The sequence below is a fragment of the Phaenicophaeus curvirostris genome, chromosome 1, assembly GCF_032191515.1.
Source record: "Phaenicophaeus curvirostris isolate KB17595 chromosome 1, BPBGC_Pcur_1.0, whole genome shotgun sequence".
Taxonomy (NCBI): Eukaryota; Metazoa; Chordata; class Aves; order Cuculiformes; family Cuculidae; genus Phaenicophaeus; species Phaenicophaeus curvirostris.
The window spans coordinates 166,261,487-166,280,338 of NC_091392.1; the positions used below are offsets into that span (position 1 = coordinate 166,261,487).

The window sequence follows — 18,852 nt, forward strand, 5'->3', positions numbered from 1 at the left end:
GAGCTAGTAGGTATCACCCCTCAACATATTGTTTATATAAAAGACTGGAAGAGAGAACTGTGTTTACCTAGATTCTTTTGCTACTGGTAGATTTTTTTCAGCTTCTGAATGAGCTAGTTATTGGTCTGTGGTGGTTGAATAAGCTCTGAGAAGATATTCTACTATGCATCTGGTTATGGATTAATTTACTACATTTCTGTTCTGTTTAATCTATGGTATTTATCAGGTTAGTAGTTTCAAAGAAACTCTGACAGCACATGAATACTGCTTGAGCATTGATAAAAAAGGAATAAAAACCAGGTTCATAATTTCAAATGTAATTTTGTTGAATAATTTAAATGAGTCGGAATTTTTCATTAAAACATGTAAAGATGTTACAGAAAAAAATGCCATTTCATACCAGACAGGTTTTGAAGTATTGGTGCTTGACCTGCTTCTTGTAGGCATATTAAACGTTGTCAAAAGATAGGAGTAGCCATCACTTTTTATTTTGTGAAGATGCCTGTGGAAAGAACTTCCTCAAATATTTCAGTTAGTCTCAGCTGATGACACTGCCATGCCATTTCTCAGGTGGCTTTTTGGACATGTCTATTCAGTGTGTTCTATCTAAAGTATGGAATGGGATGCTCGTTGCCTAGAGGTACCAGCTGAGCAGGATCCCTCGGGCTCAGTGTTTGGTATGCTTACCTTGTGCTCCACTTCTCAGACTTTTCTGTTCACTTCTTGCTCACTCTGTTTTTTCTTCCTATGTTCTTTCAGAATGTTTTCAAATTTAATAATGCCATTACTCGGATATTCCTCTACTCCCCCACTCAGTAACTGCTGTTCACTAATCATACCAGTTTAAAAGACAGTAAGAACACCAGGTGGTTGAGCTCTGCTCTGCGTGGGGAAGTTGTGCTCTTTCACGGTGATGTTATTGTTGAGGTCCTACTGGTACCTGAACAAACTGGAGCTCTTTCCTGTAATTATTTCATTCTTTTTGGAGGCTTTCTTCCATTTTTGTTCAGGTGGCCAAGAAGTCCAACAGCATCCTGGCTTCTATAAGAAATGCTGTGGCCAGTAGGAGCAGGGAAGTGATCATCCCCCTGCACTCAGTACTGGTGAGGCTGCACCTTGAATACTGTGTTCAGTTTTGGGCCTCTCAGTACAAGGAGGACATTGAGATCATGGAGCATGTCCAGAGAAGGGCAATGAAGCTTGTGAAAGGTCTGGAAGTGTTACGATGAGCAGCTGAGGGAACTGAGTTGTCCAATCTGGAGAAGAGGAGCTTGAGGAGGACCTTATTGCCCTCCACAACTACCTGAAAGGAGGTTGTAGTGAGGTGGGTGCTGGTTTCCTCTCCCAAGGGATGAGAGGAAATGGCCTCAAGTTGCACCGGGGGAGGTTTGGATTGGAAATGAGGAAAAATTTCTTTACTGACAGAGTGGTGAAGCACTGGAAGACGCTGCACAGGAAAGTGATGGAGTCTCCTTCCGTGAAGCATTCAAAAACAGTGTAGATTTGGCACTTCATGACATGGTTTAGTAGGCATGGCAGTCTTGGGCTGACTTGGTGATCTTAGAGGCCTTTTCCAGCCTTAATGATTCTAGGATTTGTATCTACCACTCTTTTTTTTGAATCTTCTCAAGGAGATATAATTATGTAAATAAAGCTTAAATTCTACGTATATGGACTTATAAGCTGTGGTCACAGGTAACCTTATTTTATAGGAAACCAAACTAAAGGTGAGCCATTCTCCTGTTTTTTCTTTTTTTTTTTTCTCTGCCTTCTCCCTAACTTCTTGAAATAGAAACTAAAGGCCAAAGCAAGATTTATTTCCTTTTTGCTAGCTTTTTCTGCGCTGTTGTGTTCAGTGTGATAACTCCATTCCTGCTTGTATTTCTCATGGAGCCAGACAAAATGATGCAGGATGCAGAGTTATCAAACCCCAGTATGATTGGAAATGTATTTCCCTTCCTCCTTTTAACAGAGGGAAAAGGAAGTTTGTTGGCTGTCTCGCCTTCTTTTTGTGTGTTGTTGTAACCAGTGCAGATCCTGTGAGAAGGATCAGAGTTGGAACAAGGACCATTGTGCAGTGCAAGTACTGTACAGTGAGTCAGAAAACTGAGAAGTGGCAGTCAGAGGTAAGGTTTTATTAATGCCTCAAGCTGCCCGAGAGAAAAATGAAACCAGATAAAGAGCAGTAGAAATGTGTCCAAGCACGATGGGTACCCTCTGCAAAAGGAATATCACCTTATACTCTTGAGAGAAATCCAAATGGGTGTTTGTTTATCTGTATTTTAAAAAAGAAAAGTGAAATATAGTATAATTCTACACACATTTCCTACACTACTTCTGCAAAACTAATTGGACTGTAGGAAAACATCACCTTTCTAAAACCCAGCTGACCTCCTATTGCTTGTTACAGTCCCAGCATTTGCTCCAGTTCCTGCTCCTGACAAACTCTTACCCAGTGCACACTGCAGTGGTTTGGTTTAGACTTCCAGTGGGATGCTTGAAGTAGCTTTTTGCTTTCCTCCATTGGGCTTACTACTATTCATGATTTCTGTGTTCTTTATGAACCACCAGTTTATTAAGAAATAGCCCCTTACAGTCAAGTAGTGGCGTGTAGGCTTGTGAACGGCTCTCTGTGGAGCTTTTGAACTTTGTCTTCTGAGTACAGCTCTTCACATGGCAAAAAAGAAATGTGAGCCTAAAGCATTTGCAGTCATTAGCTTAAAATCCTTTCCCTGCAAAGGGTAATAAGGATTTCATTTTTTACTAAAGTGAAATTTTTCAATGTTTGTTGCTCTTCACCAGTAATGCTGTTCTTGTTCTCTTCCTGCAATATCTGCTAGAGTTTTTATCTTTTTTTTTTCCTAACTTTCAGGTTGTTTCTATTTTTTTTTTTTTAATGCAGAATTAGTTTCCATTGCACACAATTCTAAATGTGAAAACCAGCCATCCCTTAACTTATATTTTCATGTTACAGATGACATAGCGTCTTATAGGTCCCTGGAGCCCTGCATTCCTGATGAAGATTCATTGCAGCAGTTTCTGAACAGACTGTGGTGAAGCAGTAACCCCTTGATTTCTGGGTTGGTGCAGTGGGCAGCTGGAGCTGCACGTGGCATCTTGATACTTGTGTCTTATGTTACCTTTGGGAAACCTTGTGGCACCTCACAAGTTGCTAGGAGGGACAACTCCGTGTCTTTCTTTTAGGTCAGTCTGTCAGGCTCCTTTCGTCTTCTGCTCTTTTATATCTGGGACATTGGAGGTTCGAGATGACGATGACATCACTCGCAGCCTAGCAGAAGGGTCCCCTGGGCCTTTTCCTCTCCTTGCACTCTGGGTGAGGGCTGCATTTGGTATGTGTCCTCATATTTGTGCTCCAGGATCTTGGGAGAGTATTTCTGTTCTTTCCCATCTGTTTCCCAGTTGCGTTGTTGGACTCCATGTAAGTTACCCTTCTCTGGAATCACAGAATCACTTGGTTGAAAAAGACCTGAATGAAGGCAGATTGCAGGGGAGAGAAATACAGGGAGGATACAAATGGACTAAGAGTAGTAAATGTGCATGTTTTGTTGGTAAATGGTGGCAGAAAGATAGCCTGTTGTTGCTCAGTGTTGACTTAAGGTCTTTCAGAAGCTATTTGCAGGCATTTTGTTTTGAAGTTTTAATTGTTCACATTAATTTAAGTGGAATTCATAGATTTATTATTTCTACTTTATGTCAGGCTTTACTTTTTTCTCCTCTCCTGTTCAGATAGAGGTATCATGACATTGCTGCTTTGCTGATAATCTTGCTTTTTCCAAAGATCCCATCAGCAAAACAACTTCAAGTATACTTTGCGCTCCTCACCATTTGTTTTATGTCTGCAGGATGCAGTAAGTTATTCATGCCTTAAATCGATATAAATAGCTGTCAAATAAGAAAAATCATAGAAAAAAAATCAAGCAGCATTCCATTATAACATGCTACTATATCTCTAGATTTAGTCTCTTATCTTCATTAACATTTGAACTTTACCATAAGATGTTTAATACTTTTTTTAGTGAGGGTGGTGAGATATGTTCAGACCTCCACAGGTGGTGCACTCACAGATAATTTGGAAGTCATTTAAGAAGTATCTAATTTTTGCATGTGCAAAATTAATGTAGTGATGCTTACCCTGGATTCTTTAGATCTGCCATGGGGAAAATATGTAGAAGAGCTCAGTAGCCATAGAATTGTTTGGGTTGGAAGGAACCTAAAAGATCATCCAGTTCCAATCCCCCTGCAACAGACAGGGACACCTTCCACTAGATCAGGTTGCTCAAAGCCTCATCTAACCTGGCTTTGAACACCTGCAGAGATGGGGCATCCCATAACTTGCGTGGGCAGTCTGTGCCAGTGCCTCACCACCCTTGCAGTAAAAAGTTTCTTCCTAATATCTAACCTAAATCTCTCCTCTTTCAGCTTAAAACTGTTCCCCCTTGTCCCATCACTGCACTCCTTGATGAAAAGCCCCTCCTCAGCTTTCCTGTAGGCCTCCCTTAAGTACTGGAATGCTGATGTAGTGTGTCCCCAGAGCCTTCTCTTTTCAGTTGGGCTCGGTTGGGCTGACCTAGCCCAACTCTTTCAGCCTATGGGAAGTGCTCTGGCCCTGTGATCATCTTCATGGCCTCCTCTGGACCCACATTATCAGATCTCTGTACTTCCTATGCTGAGGATTCCCCAATACAAAGGTTATTATATGTGGGCTTCAGATCATAGAATCATAGAATAACCAGGTTGGAAGAGACCCACCGGATCATCGAGTCCAACCATTCCAATCAATCAAAAAACCATGCCCCTCAGCACCTCGTCCACCCGTGCCTCAAGCACCTCCAGGGAAGGTGACTCAACCACCTCCCTTGGCAGCCTGTTCCAGTGCCCGATGACCCTTTCTGTGAAGAATTTTTTCCTAATGTCCAGCCTAAACCTCCCCTGGCAGAGCTTGAGGCCATTCCCTCTTGTCCTGTCCCCTGTCACTTGGGAGAAGAGGCCAGCACCCTCCTCTCTACAACCTCCTTTCAGGTAGTTGTAGAGAGCAATGAGGTCTCCCCTCAGCCTCCTCTTCTCCAGGCTAAACAACCCCAGCTCTCTCAGTTGTTCCTCATAAGGCCTGTTCTCCAGCCCCTTCACCAGCTTTGTTGCTCTTCTCTGGACTCTCTCCAGAGCCTCAACATCCTTCTTGTGGTGAGGGGCCCAGAACTGAAAACAGTATTCAAGGAGTGGTGTGAAAATGATGACAAAGTCCACAGGGAATTCTGCAGATGCTTGCTACGTACGTTGCTTCAGTTGCTTCTGCAGGCTGATATATCTTTCAGAAGATGTAAGTGTAACTACTTTTTTCTTTTGTCAGACTGAGAATAACTTCTATGAGTCCTGTAGCCATGAGAAGTATATTGAAGGAGGCTGTTTGCAAGAGGTATTACCCACTTGGTTTCCTTGGAAACACGAAACATGATTTACAAATATTGACTTGAGAAAGCTGCAGCTTAGAGGAGATCCTACACTGTTGGTTCAGGCTTTTAAATTAATATCTCTGAAGAGTTTAGGCCTTATTGAAAGTTACTGCATGTCCATGAAATGATATTTATAATAACTTTAGTGTTTCTGTGTTCTCGGTGTAATATTTCATTCTGGATGCTGGAGGACTGATGAGAATCTGTGAGAATTTTACTGGATAAGGAGCACTGAACTGGGATCCTTGGCTCCAGTTTCACATGTGTTAACCCAGCTCTTGCTGGAATTAATAGATTAATTATCCTAAAAATCAGGCTGTTAGTGCCTTACTTGCCATTGATGGACTGCACCCTTGAATGTTTTCTTCTTGGTGGAGTAAGACACTGTAAATCATCATGTCTTCTAAATGTTTCTAAACTTCATGGAGAGTGGTTTGAATACTCTTTGTTTTGTTTATGCAGAGATTTTGTGATGAGACAACCTTAAAGATTCTGTGATTCTGCGTAAGAGGTGGGATGCAGGCGGGTGGCTGCATGGTTGCTTGTAGGGACCAGGTCCTAGATGTCCAGAGGCATTGATTGGGTAGGCAAGCAAGTATTGCTGAAACCTGTAGTTCAGTATGTCGTAGAAAAGACAGCTGTATCTTTTGGCTCTGTCTTGCCAGACTTAAGAGCAAATAGGAGACCACAAAAGCCTGCCATGCATGGGCTAAATGATGCTGCTTTTCTCGTCCAGCCAGTTTAACTGAGGAGAAAGACTTTGTTTAATGCTTCTGTAAATAATGATTAACATGCTGGATGTTGCAAGGATGTTTGTTTCTGTGGGTGCTAAGGGAGGATTCAGCTGTTTTGTTTTTCAGTCTCTGGTTCTAGCAGATGAAGGCAGCTTGCTCTTGACTTGCCACTTGCAACAGCTGTGGATTACAGTGGCAGAGGCTGTGAGATGGCAGAGATGTTAATGAATGGGAGGAGGGAATCGGGGACCTGTGGAAAGAGAGAAAGTGCATATGTAGAAAAGACATAGTGGAAAATGGCAGTGGTGCAGAATCCCATGGATGCTCCTGCTGTTGGCAACTTGTCTACAAGAAACATTAAGCTGGAAGGGAGGTGAGTAAATTAAAAGAAAAGATTTCTTGGTTGGTACCTGCACAAGGAAGACTGAGAAAGGGTGGGGTAGGTTTTTGTTTGCTTGCTTGTTTTAAAGTCTGCAGATAATGAAAGCAGAAGTTAGGGTTTTGTATGGCTGAAGGCAGAGCAGTAGCTATATGGAGTCAGTTGTTGAGGATCATGAATATGCATCAGAAAAAGCAAGTATGGCAGTTTAGGTTGCCAAACATAGATGCTAACAGAAAAGGAAGATAATTGTGTCAAATGAACTCTGGTACTTGATGTAGCCAAATAAACTGTATGATTTAGTGTAAAGTCTAGGTGAAAGCTGGAGAGAAGTCATTGTTCTTCACTTAAAGTTAGAAGGAAGAAGGGATGAAAATAAAAGATGGAAATGTATGAGATGAAAGTGTGATATTGCTTTTATTTGAAGAGAGGGGGATTATTTGGTATTCTTTGATTTCATAATTTGATGAATGTCTTCTGAATAGCACTCATTTCAAGTCATTGGAATAGCAGCCATGTAAGTAAGGTATGTAGCCTCTAGGGCAGCAATCTGGAAAAAATATACCCTTAGATCTATTCCTTTTTCCCAATTTCTTCTTATTTTCTAGAGTGTCACCAGTAAATTGGTAGTTGCAAAAAATCTGTCCAACAGAAACATCAGACGAACTCTAAATATTCAGTATTTTTTGGCAGAATATTGACATTTTCAGCTTTACACTCTGATTGTTTCTCACAGGTATAGGTAGATCTTAGAAATAGTTATGTGATATTTATTTACCTGTTGCTTGCGTGATACTGGAGGCTTAGAGCATCTCTCAGCTTTGTGGTGGCTCCAGAGCAGTTCCAATGGAACATCAGTGTGAATCCTCAGGTGTGTTGGCTCTTACCTTAGATTGTATTGACTTCTGGGAGTAAGGTGATGAAAGAAGTGAGAGATGACATTAGTAACAGGTAAAGAGAAATATCAATTCAAGTGGAAAGTAAATATCTCTCTTCTTACCTTCAGCCTGCAATGTATGTGAATCTCTGGCTATCAGCCAGTTCTTTGAGCAAGCAGGAGAGCTACAAGGTGTAAAAGCTTTCTGGACAGAGCACTTAAATTTTCTATAACCTGATGTGATGAAAAAAAGAACGAGCTATTTCAGCAACAGAAAAGATGGAGACTTCTGTTTTCAGCTGCAGGACAATACATTCATCACATTGATGCTGAAATCACCATTAGAAGTGTTCAAGGGTTTTGAGCAACCTAATTTAATGGAATATGTGCCTCCACAACAGGGGGTTGGACTCAATGATCTTCAAAGGTCCCTTCCAACCCAACACATTCTGTGATTCTAGATGAGATAAGTTAGCATGGAGGTAAGTTGGGTATGTTATCCCTTTGAATCACAGTCAGCTCTTTTATGTCTTGCAGTGTGTATCTGTTATGAACCTATCATTGCTGCAGGCGGCCTGGGAAGGTTAAGAGCCAGTGGGCAAACAACTTCCCCTAAGAAAAAGAGGAGAGGGGGATGAAGCCACGCTAATCAGAATTGAGCCTGGAAGTGGAACTCCAGTGCTGGAGAGATGGTGTGCTGGCAAGGACCACCAGAATATCACCACAGAGCGGGTAGGGGCGAGTACATCTGGTGATGGAAAGGGTGAAACTGGCACTGAGGGGTTAGATATTCCAAGGACCAGTCAATTGGGAATGAACACTTTCCTTTATGAGAGCCGAGGGTTCACCAGCCCAGCTGAAGTGCATTTACACCAATGCATGCAGCATGGGAAATAAGCAGGAAGAATTGAAAGTTATTGTAGGGCAAGGAGACTACAACATAGTTGCCATCACGGAAACGTGGTGGGACGACTCGTATAACTGGAGTGCAGCTATGAAGGGGTATAAACTCTTCAGGTAGGACAGGAAGGGTAGGAGAGGAGGCAGGGTAGCCCACTATGTTAGAGAGTGCTTTGATACCCTTGAGCTCGATTATGGTGATGATGGGATCGAGTGCCTGTGGGTTAAAATCAGAGGAGCCCACGAGAAGGTAGATATTGTGATGGAAGTCTGTAATAGACCACCCAGCCAGGAAGCAGCAGCTGATGAGCTCTTCTGTAAACAACTGGGAGTAGTCTCAAGATTGCTAGCTCTTGTCTTCATGGGAGACTTCAATCTTCCGGATGTCTGCTGGAAGTACAATACAGCAGAAAGGAAGCAGTCTGGGAGATTCCTGGAGTGCGTGAAAGACAACTTCCTCACACAGCTGGTGAGTGAACTGACAAGGGAACGTGCCCTCCTGGACCTGCTGTTTGTGAACAGAGAAGGCCTTGTGGGGGATGTGGTGGTTGGAGGACGCCTGAGACAAAGTGATCATGAGGTGGTAGAATTTTCAGTTCTAGGTGAGGTAAAGAGGAGAATTAGCAGAACAGTCACATTAAACTTCCAGAGGGCAGACTTTGGACTATTCAGAAGGCTAATTGGCGAAGTCCCATGGGAGATAGTCCGTAAGGGCAAGGGATCCCATGAGTGCTGGGAGCTCTTCAAAAAGGAAATCCTAGCAGCTCAGGAGGAAGCTGTCCCCATGTTCCGGAAAAGGAGCCAGTGGGGGAAAAAAAACAGCTTGGTTGAGCAGGGAGATGTGGACGGACATCAAAGAGAAGAGGAATGTCTATGAACTTTGGAAGAAGGGACAGGTGTCTTGGGTGGACTACAGGGAGGAAGTGAGATCGTGCAGGGAAAAAATCAGGAAGGCTAAAGCCCAACTAGAGCTGAGATTGGCCAAGTCTGTGAAAGGTAATAAAAATTCTTTCTATAAATACATTAACAATAAAAGGAGGACCAGGGAGAATATTCAGTCCCTATTGGATGCAAAGGGAACAATTGTGACAAAGGATGAGGACAAGGCTGAGGTACCTAATGCCTTCTTTGCCTCAGTCTGTAATAGTAAGGGAAGTTGTTCCCTCTGTGTACACACCCAGGAGTTAGAGGGGCAGAACAAGGCTTCCATGATCTAAGAGGAGGTGGTCAGAGACTTGCTTGCCCAGTTAGACACCCACAAGTCTATGGGGCCGGATGGGATCCACCCAAGAGTATTGAGAGAGCTGGTGGATGTGCTGGCCAAACCCCTTTCCATCATCTTCTAGTGGTCCTGGCTGACTGGGGGAGTTCCGCTTGATTCGAGGCTGGCTGATGTTGTGCCCATATACAAGAAGGGTCGCAGGGAGGACCCAGGAAACTACAGGCCTGTCAGTCTGACCTCATGGAAGGTCATGGAACAGGTGATCTTGAGTGCTATCAAGAAGCACATGCAAGAGAACCGGGTGATCAGGCCCAGTCAACATGGGTTCACAAAAGGCAGGTCTTGCCAGACTAACCTGATCGCCTTCTATGACAAAGCGACTCGGCTGCTGGAGAGGGAAAGGCTGTGGATGTGGTTTTCCTGGACTTCAGTAAAGCCTTTGACACAGTTTCTCACAGCATTCTGCTTGAGAAACTGTCAGCCTCTGGCCTGGACAGGCGCACACTCTCCTGGGTGGAAAACTGGTTGGATGGCCGGGCCCAGAGAGTGGTGGGAAATGGTGTGAAATCCAGCTGGAGGCCAGTGACAAGTGGGGTTCCCCAGGGCTCAGTGCTGGGTCCAGCCCTGTTCAATGTCTTTATCAATGACCTGGATGAAGGCATCGAGTGCACCCTTAGCAAGTTTGCAGACGACACTAAGCTGGGTGGAAGTGTGGATCTGCTGGAGGGTAGGGAGGCTCTGCAAAGGGATCTGGACAGGCTGGACCGCTGGGCAGAGTCCAATGGCATGAGGTTTAACAAGGCCAAATGCCGGGTCCTGCAGTTGGGGCACAACAACCCTATGCAGTGCTACAGACTAGGAGAAGTCTGTCTAGAAAGCTGCCTGGAGGAGAGGGACCTGGGTGTGTTGGTTGACAGCCAACTGAATATGAGCCAGCAGTGTGCCCAGGTGGCCAAGAAGACCAATGGCATCTTGGCTTGTATCAGAAACGGCGTGACCAGCAGGTCCAGGGAGGTTATTCTCCCTCTGTACTCGGCACTGGTGAGACCGCTCCTTGAATATGATGTTCGGTTCTGGGCCCCTCACCACAAGAAGGATGTTGGGGCTCTGGAGCATGTCCAGGGAAGGGCAACGAAGCTGGTGAAGGGGCCGGAGAACAAGTCTTATGAGGAATGGCTGAGAGAGCTGGGGTTGTTTAGCCTGGAGAAGAGGAGGCTGAGGGGAGACCTCATTGCTCTCTACAACTACCTGAAAGGAGGTTGTAGAGAGGAGGGAGCTGGCCTCTTCTCCCAAGTGACAGGGGACAGGACAAGAGAGAATGGCCTCAAGCTCTGCCAGGGGAGGTTTAGGCTGGACATCAGGAAAATAAATTCTTCACAGAAAGGGTCATTGGGCACTGGAAGAGGCTTCCCAGGGAGGTGGTTGAGTCACCATCTCCGGAGGTCTTTAAGGCACGGGTCGATGAGGTGCTGAGGGGCATGGTTTTTTGATTGATTGGAATGGTTGGACTTTATGATCCAGTGGGTCTTTTCCAACCTAGTGATTCTGTGGTGGGTGGAATTGGCAAGGCCCATGGGAGTCTTCCTCACTGACTGAAAGGAAGTAATTATTCTGGACTTGTGTGTCAGATTTACTTGTTCTGGATTCAAATGTGCAGCCTGTATGACTTGAAAATAAATTCAGTAAACAGCATTATAGTAGACTGGGCATACGTAAATGGTGAAGTTGCTGAGGGAATATGAAATACTAGGTTCAAGAGAAGAATGTTCATGTGGTAAGCAGAGTTATGTGGAAAAAGCCCTTTTTTAATGTACTGTAAAAAAATTAAATATCTGAGGTGCTTGCAGACATCCTCTTCAGTTAGTAAACTGCAGAATCACATCTGTGCAAAATGAGAAATGTGTTTGCTTGGCTAGGTTTTCTGAACTGAAACATTAAAGGTGTTGTGAAATACCGTAGAATGTACAAATGAACATGTTGTTAAGAAAATCACTTTGCAACACATGAGGGTTGTGTATAGAGTGGAGCTGGGTGGTCATATAAAAAGAAGAGTGAAGCTGATTTCCACGAAAGATGACTTTTCCTATATACATAAGACCTTACGTCATTCTCCAGGCTTGCTAGGGGCAGTTTATACACTGTGTCACACCTCACAGTCTTAGTGACAATCTCAAACATGTGAATGTTGAGATTTTGGGGAAAAGATTTACAAATGGGGTCAAGACTTAGGAATCTCGTCTGAATTGCATTATTATGAGTAGTTCTCTGTGTGTAGTGGGCTGAGATGGAGGTGGGAATGGAGAGGAGGGAGAGGGAGTATCTGCTTCTTACTGAGCTGAATTGTTTTGGTGTTTGTTTTATTCTGAACTGAAGAGCAAGTCCTTGGAAAGAGATTAGCAAGCAAGAAAGAAGAGCTGCAGGAACCAGTGAAGGACTAAAGGAATGGCTTTTGGTATGGGGCTAAATGGGATGTAGGGGTGGGCCATTATGTCTGGAGGCTTCCTAGTATGAGAACTGTTTGGGTTCCCACTTGCCAACAGGCTGTTCAGTAGAGCAAACAATAACAGAGAAGACTCAAGGACAGCAAGCACTCATTATAATACCAGGGAATGAGGGAATCAGGTTATTGCAAGTGCTGTGGTGACAGTGCCAGGGTCCCGCCTGCTTTCTATGCGCAGGGAACACTGAGAATATGCACCAATGGGTTTCGCAGTTCACAGCTGAAGAGCCTGTGCCTCTGCAGGGGGGTCCCTGTGCTGCTTGGGTTTAAGCACCAATTTGCCCATGCAGCATCTGGCCCTTCCTTCCTGGCTCCATCTCCCTTCCTGAAGAGTAGCAGAAGTAGTTCCATTCTTAGTGAGGTCTGGAGAGCATAACTCTATGAAACAGAGGTACTTGGATGTTGGAGTGCAGGTGCTGTACAAGTGGGCGAAAAAAAAATGTGCTGGCATTGAAAAAAATGCAAAACTAGTTCATTAATCTTTGATTTGCTGGAAGTTTAAACAGTGAAGCTCTCCCTGTTTACACAATAGATGGTGTTTCTTAAAGGAGATAAACTCCTGCATGTCAAAATCAAAAACAACCGCTGAGGGAGTGTTTTGAAACAACTGTGCTTTAAAAAAGTCAAGTTCTTTAATTTGCAAGCAACAGGGTCATTGAATAGTGGAGTTTTGCTCTCGATGGAAATGGATATCCACTTCTGTCACTGGGAGCTTTGTATGTGGAGGGTGTTCAGTCAGCATATCCTGAATGTCACTGTAGCTGAATTGAAGTTTTTTCTTCATAATTTCAACCTGTTGTTTGGATTCTTAATAGTTAAAAATCCTGTCCTGTAGGCTGTCTGAGGGCTGCCTTTTCTGACTTAGATACTTTAAAACTCCAAAGAAAAGTTACCTTTTAAAACATGGTGCTTATTAATCATAGAATGGTTTGGGTTGGAAGGGACCTTAATGGACATCCAGTTCCAATTCCCCCTTCCATGAGCAAGGACACCTTCCACTGGATCAAGTTGCTCAAAGCCTCATCCAACCTGGCCTTGAACACCTCCAGGAATGGGGGCATCTACAGCTTCTCTGGGCAACCTGTTCCAGTGCCTCACCACCTTCACAGTAAAAAATTTCTTCCTAATATTAATCTAAATCTCCCCTCTTTCGGTGTGAGACTGTTCCCCCTTGTCCTGCCCCTGCACTTCTTGATAAAAAGTGCCTCCCCAGCTTTCCTGTAGGTCCCTTTTAAGTAGTGGAAGGCTGCTATAAGGTCCCCTTGGAGCCTTCTCAGAGTAGGCTGAACAACCCCAGCTCTCAGCCTGTCCTCACAGGGGAGGTGCTCCGGCCCTGTGATCATCTTGACTCTGAGTGTGGTATAGATGGCTTAACATACACAAATTTCCATGATTTATCATTGTGTCTGGGCTTCAAGTTAAAACAAGTTGATTTTTTTTCTTTGCCGTATTTGAAAATTTTAGCTGAGACCACTTCCTCATTAACATGTGTAACTGTGTTGGCTTAAAAAATGCACATAATACCAAAGGAACAAAATAGACTGTGCTGCATTGTCTGCTTTCATTTCACTGTATAAAAGAATAGTTAACTTCAACAGGAAGGAAAAAAATCCTGTGAAACAGGGAATGTACAGGACCTCAATATTGTTTACTTGCCTGAGCATAATATGTAGAAGAAACTATTGATTCAAGCTTACACTTGAATGTTCATAACTTGTTGTTCATAAAGTTGCTTAGTTGCTTGTTGCGAGCTCCTCTTCCCTCTTAATTAGTCTCTGTGTGTAGAGAGTGTGGGTTTTTTTTAGCCTTGTTACACTGTCCTTACTTGTTTGGGGTTTGAAATGTGACCAGGGAATTGAGTAACAGCCTTCTCCAGCTTCACTTAACAGTAGCTGACTTCTCCTGTAGGCCCTCCTGCCCACTTCTGGTATCAATTAATGGTGCAGAGGAAGTTGAAGGCTGGGGAGAGTGGGAGTGTAGACAGGGGCTTTACCTTTCCATCCTGATGCAGGTTGTTTGAATTAATCTGGGAAATGTTCATTCAATCTGGGAAGTGTTCATTCTTCTCTTATTCAAATATTGATGATAATACTTCAGGGAGAAGAGTATTCCCTTAAAGGTTCTAAAACTGGAGGTTATATTGGATTAGCTTGAGAGATCTGGGTGTGGTCTGGAGGTGCAGAATTGTTTCACTGAATTACTGAAATAGTAGTGTTACCCTGTGGGTAAATTTTCAGGCTGAAGTTGGCTACTGAAAATGTGTGTCTGGTTTTGAAACAGTTCAGCTACTGTGTTAGTTTTGATGTCAAGACATTGAGAAATGGTGTGCATGTATTCTATATAACCATAGGAGAGTTATGAGAAACGTTCTTCATAGATGACTGCCCTTAACAGTTCTTGCATAAGTAATTGGAGACAATTATTACCCTTTCACTTCTGGGAGTGAACTGAGAGGAAATCAAAGAAATTATCAGCTTTCCATCCTTTGCCTTTTTGCTCATGGGTATAGAACTTGGTTTAATGTCATTGCCAAGAAGGCAGCAGTTATCCCTTTGCAAAAAGTGCTCCTGTTATCATCTGTAGAAACGGTGAGTGGTATGAGACATACCTCATGTCATGTCACTTTAAAGAATTAGGACTTTGATCTGGATAATGCTTTCAAACAGATGACAATGCGATTCAATTTTTAACTCTTGCAAATTGTAGCACTGCAGTGACAAGGAGCTGAAATCTCAGAGAGGCCAGCTTTGGGGAGTGTATGAATTCTGTCATTGACTCTACTAGAATGAAGGAAGGAAGACAATTTTGACTTTTCTCTCCAGATACCCAATATATGAACACTTACTGTATTTGTGCATCAGCACTCTTATTAAACTGAAATTAGACAAGTGAAGTTTTAAACTATTTTTTTTTCCTGTCTTTGTACTGAATTATGTCAGAGTTACAGTGCATCCAAATGGATTATTGTTGTTCAGTAGGTCATTCAGAAAGTGTATGAATACTGTCATCAACCTGTGTGGTGAGATCTTTTGGGCAAGTTTGTTATATTTAAATCAGTACCCAGAGCATACTTCAGTTTTGCTAACAGCAGTGCCTGGTCAGAAGGCCATGGAGAATAACACAGAGTACATGGGTGGTCCCTTCGAAGAGAAGCTGAGCTCCTCATTTGGGTCTTTCCAAAGACTCAGTGACTGTAAATTGTAAAATCTGTTTGAAGAGCACAAAAGCTATTCAATTATATTAATCAGTTATTCCCTATCATCACAGAGTTGAGCTGTGCTTTTCTTATTCTGTAGGAGAATTGTCCGTAAATACATCATAACTGTTTCATGCCCAAATAGTTTACTACTTTTACTTGTACAAGCCCTGGTCATATGTCAGGATCCTGTTAGGATAGGTGGTCCACAAACAAACTCCTAAGCGTGGTAAGAGAAAGACAGCTAGCAGTAGGTGGACTGAAGGAACACATGGGAGAGCAATAAAAGGGATACTTATCACAAAGAAAACAAAAAAACAAACGAAAGAAAAACTCTAAACAGATCAAAACAAGTGGAAAAATTACCCAGGTCTCAGCCCATCAACATTGTGGAAAAGAAAGTTTGAAGATGACCAGTCCCTCTCGGAAGTGACTGCAAAATACACCATATTGTGTGTGTGTGTAGAATTATCTATCTATTCTGTACAAGTTACACTTTTATATATATGTAAATACAGTCTTTTCTTTGTGCTTCCTCATCCTTCATTTGATTGTCTCTGTGTTGTACAGGAGAACTGCCTTGCTTTTCCCTGGGTGTTTGTCATGTTGGTACAACTGGTGCTTGCACAGCAAACGAGCCCATAGGAGTGATGGCTCACCGCCACTCAGAAAGCAACTCCTTGCATCAAATCTACCCGACATGCATCAATATTACTTTCCCATTACCTTGTAAAAACCATAAAGCCATAATGTTGGTATGTACCAGCCACCCTGTCTTGTCCTTGTGTTATGGCTATTCATTTTGCTCCTATTTCACCTTACTAGTTGGTATCCAGCCCAAAGGATATATGCATACATATCTGTCATCTTTGCTTAGACCTTTTGTTTTCATTGAGATAATTTTTTCGCTTATTGTGTGATATCTTCTGATCTCTTGTGTCTCTACTGTGCCTGTCTTTGTAGAGTTAGTCCTCCTGGTTAAGAATTTGATCTGGTGTCGGACTTAATGATGAGTGCTTGAAGAACAACCTCCCAGAAACTTGCTAACCACCCCATCAGTCAATGTTGGAAAATATTTAGGATTGCCAGAGGTTGGGTGAGGAGGAGAGGGATGAGAGGAGACATGAGGCACTGAGGTAAGGGCACTTGTCTCCCCATGTCCACTGAAAGTGGGAGAGGACATCAGCTATGCTGGTGGCAGGTGCTGTGCTTTTGCCATGTCTCATGCTGGGGCTGTAGCCTGCCCTGTAGACAGGGGGAATGCTTGGGGACAGGACTGGTCCTTCTGGGTTTGCAGCCCTGTGGGCAGGAGAGGAAGTGTGTGTGGGAAGTGTTTGGGGACGTGTGGCTGAAAGACTGGCAAGTGTGAAAGGACTTGGGGATGTCGGTTGGCAGCTGGCTGTATGTTAACCAGCAGTGTGCTTAGGTGGCCAAGAAGGCCAGCAGCATCCTGGCTTGGATCAGAAATGGTGTGGCCAGCAGGGAGGTGATTGCCCCCTGTACTCAGCACTGGTGAGGCTGCACTTTGAATCCAGTGATCAGTTTTGTGCTCCTCAGTACAAGAATGACATCGAGTTGTTGGAGTGTGTCCGGAGTATGTCAGGCAGAGCTGGTGAAGGGTCTGGAGCACAGGGGTTATGAGGAGCAGCTGAAGGAACTGGGATTGTTTATTCTTGTGAAGAGGAGGTTGAGGGGAGACCTTATCGCCCTCTACAGCTACCTGAAGAGAGGTTGTAGCGAGCTGAATGCTGGTTTCTTCTCCCAAGGGACAAGTGATATGATGAGAGGAAATAGCCTCAAGTTGCGCCAGGGGAGGTTTAGGCTGGATATTAGGAAAAATTCTTTACTGACAGAGTGGTGAAGCATTGGAAGAGACTGCCCAGGGAAGTGGTAGTCTCCCCTTCACTGGAGTTGTTTAAGAAGCATGTAGAAGTAGCACTTGGGAATGTGGTTTAGTAGGTATGGTGATGTGGGTCTAACAGTTGGACTAGATAATCTTTGTCTCTTCCAGCCTTTATGATTCTATGAGATGGAGGTTTTTGAGCAGCTGTGTCATGCGAAGGAGAAGGCTCCAGCACAGCAACAGCGAGAGTGGGAAAGGAGAAATGCCATGCTACCTGGCTGGCTACTGAGATTAACAAAAAATAAAAAAGGGAAAAAAAAAAAGAGAAAAGAGGTGAAGAAGCCAAGCCAGTATTAAGAGTTTAATGGAAGCTGGGAGGTTTTTGCAAAAGTCTGGGAAGTTTATGAGTTTATGATATTGTTAATACTTGCATGCAAATCCTCATGCTTCGGTAGACTATCAAGTGATTTTACTTACTGACACAGTGCTTAACTCTTAGACCGTAACACGTATAGCTGAACAACAAATATAAAAAGTAGACGTCTTTGATTCACATTTTTGGCTGAAAATGCCATCAGAGTTTAAATGCTTGGCTGTTTTTTTTTTTGTTTGGTTGGTTTTTTTGTCTACATTTCTGCATATGTTTGGATTTCTTCAGGCAAGATCAGCTTGCACAGGGCTGCTTCCATGTCTGAGGTGTTTTCTATGATGTGCTGTAATGATTTGGTCCCCGCAGTTCAGTGATGCTGGTTTTTTTGTGTGCTGAAGCTCCTGGTATCCTGCACGGCAGCCCCTCTATGGCCCTGCTTCAAAGCTTGCTCCTTCCCTTCTGATTCATGGAGCAGCTGGGGCACTGATATTGAATCCCACTAGATTGGAAGTTAAAAAGAAAGTTCAGTTGTGAGCTGTTTTTAGAGAAAACATCACAGACAAAGAATTTCCTCAAGGAGCCCTGAACAGGATTTTGTACTTCTGTGCATCTTTGAGGGACTGAGCGGGTGAAAGAGGGGAGGGAGCATCAGGAGTCGGAGGACCAGTATGTGTTTTGGGGATCACTTATATTTTTCACTGATGATAATGGATAGCTTTGTTTTTCAGTTGCATAATTTGAAAACAAGGCCAAGAAATTCCCCAAACTGCTCAGATAGTTTCAGAAGTGAAACCTGTTCTGGTGTAGGTGATAGCTTTGCATCTCTGACTTTCAACTGCATTTTTCTGTGCCATTCAGTTGTCTTGTGTGCATGTTACTTCAGTGGGAATTAGAAACCTGGAAAAGTTTAACTTTGAACTTTTTCAGAACATGAACTACACAGTCTCAGACACGAGCAGGCTCTGACTGATGGATGTCTTGGCAATTATATATGTTGAGTAGTAACAAACCTGTCAAGGTACTGAATAGATTTTAATGGTCACTTTGAATAAGTTGATAAAATGTGATGTAAAGAAGCCAGGGGAGCTTAATCAGGTGCAGCAAATCACTGTAATTTGAGTGTTGCTTATTAGCCTACTTCTCCTGTTTTCTACTCAAAAGTACCCCTGCCATGCTGCAGAAAAGTGTTAATACTTCGTGAGACCATTGGTATTTATTTCTTCTTTGCCTTCTTCTGTGCAGTCTCCAGCAATCCCCATGATCCTGTTACAATGAGTTTCTAGCAGCTGTCACTGAAGGCTTCGCATCTTCATTGGGCATCAGTCACAAACAAGTCCCCTGGTTCCTCTTGTGCAGACCA

The 18,852-nt window shown here is 43.3% G+C and overlaps 1 protein-coding gene across 6 annotated transcripts in view; it reads left to right on the forward strand.

Annotated features, from left to right (window-relative positions):
* The window catches only part of KLF12 (KLF transcription factor 12), a 251,064-nt gene that overhangs the window by 12,262 nt on the left and 219,950 nt on the right, over positions 1-18,852 (forward strand). The window lies entirely within an intron of this gene.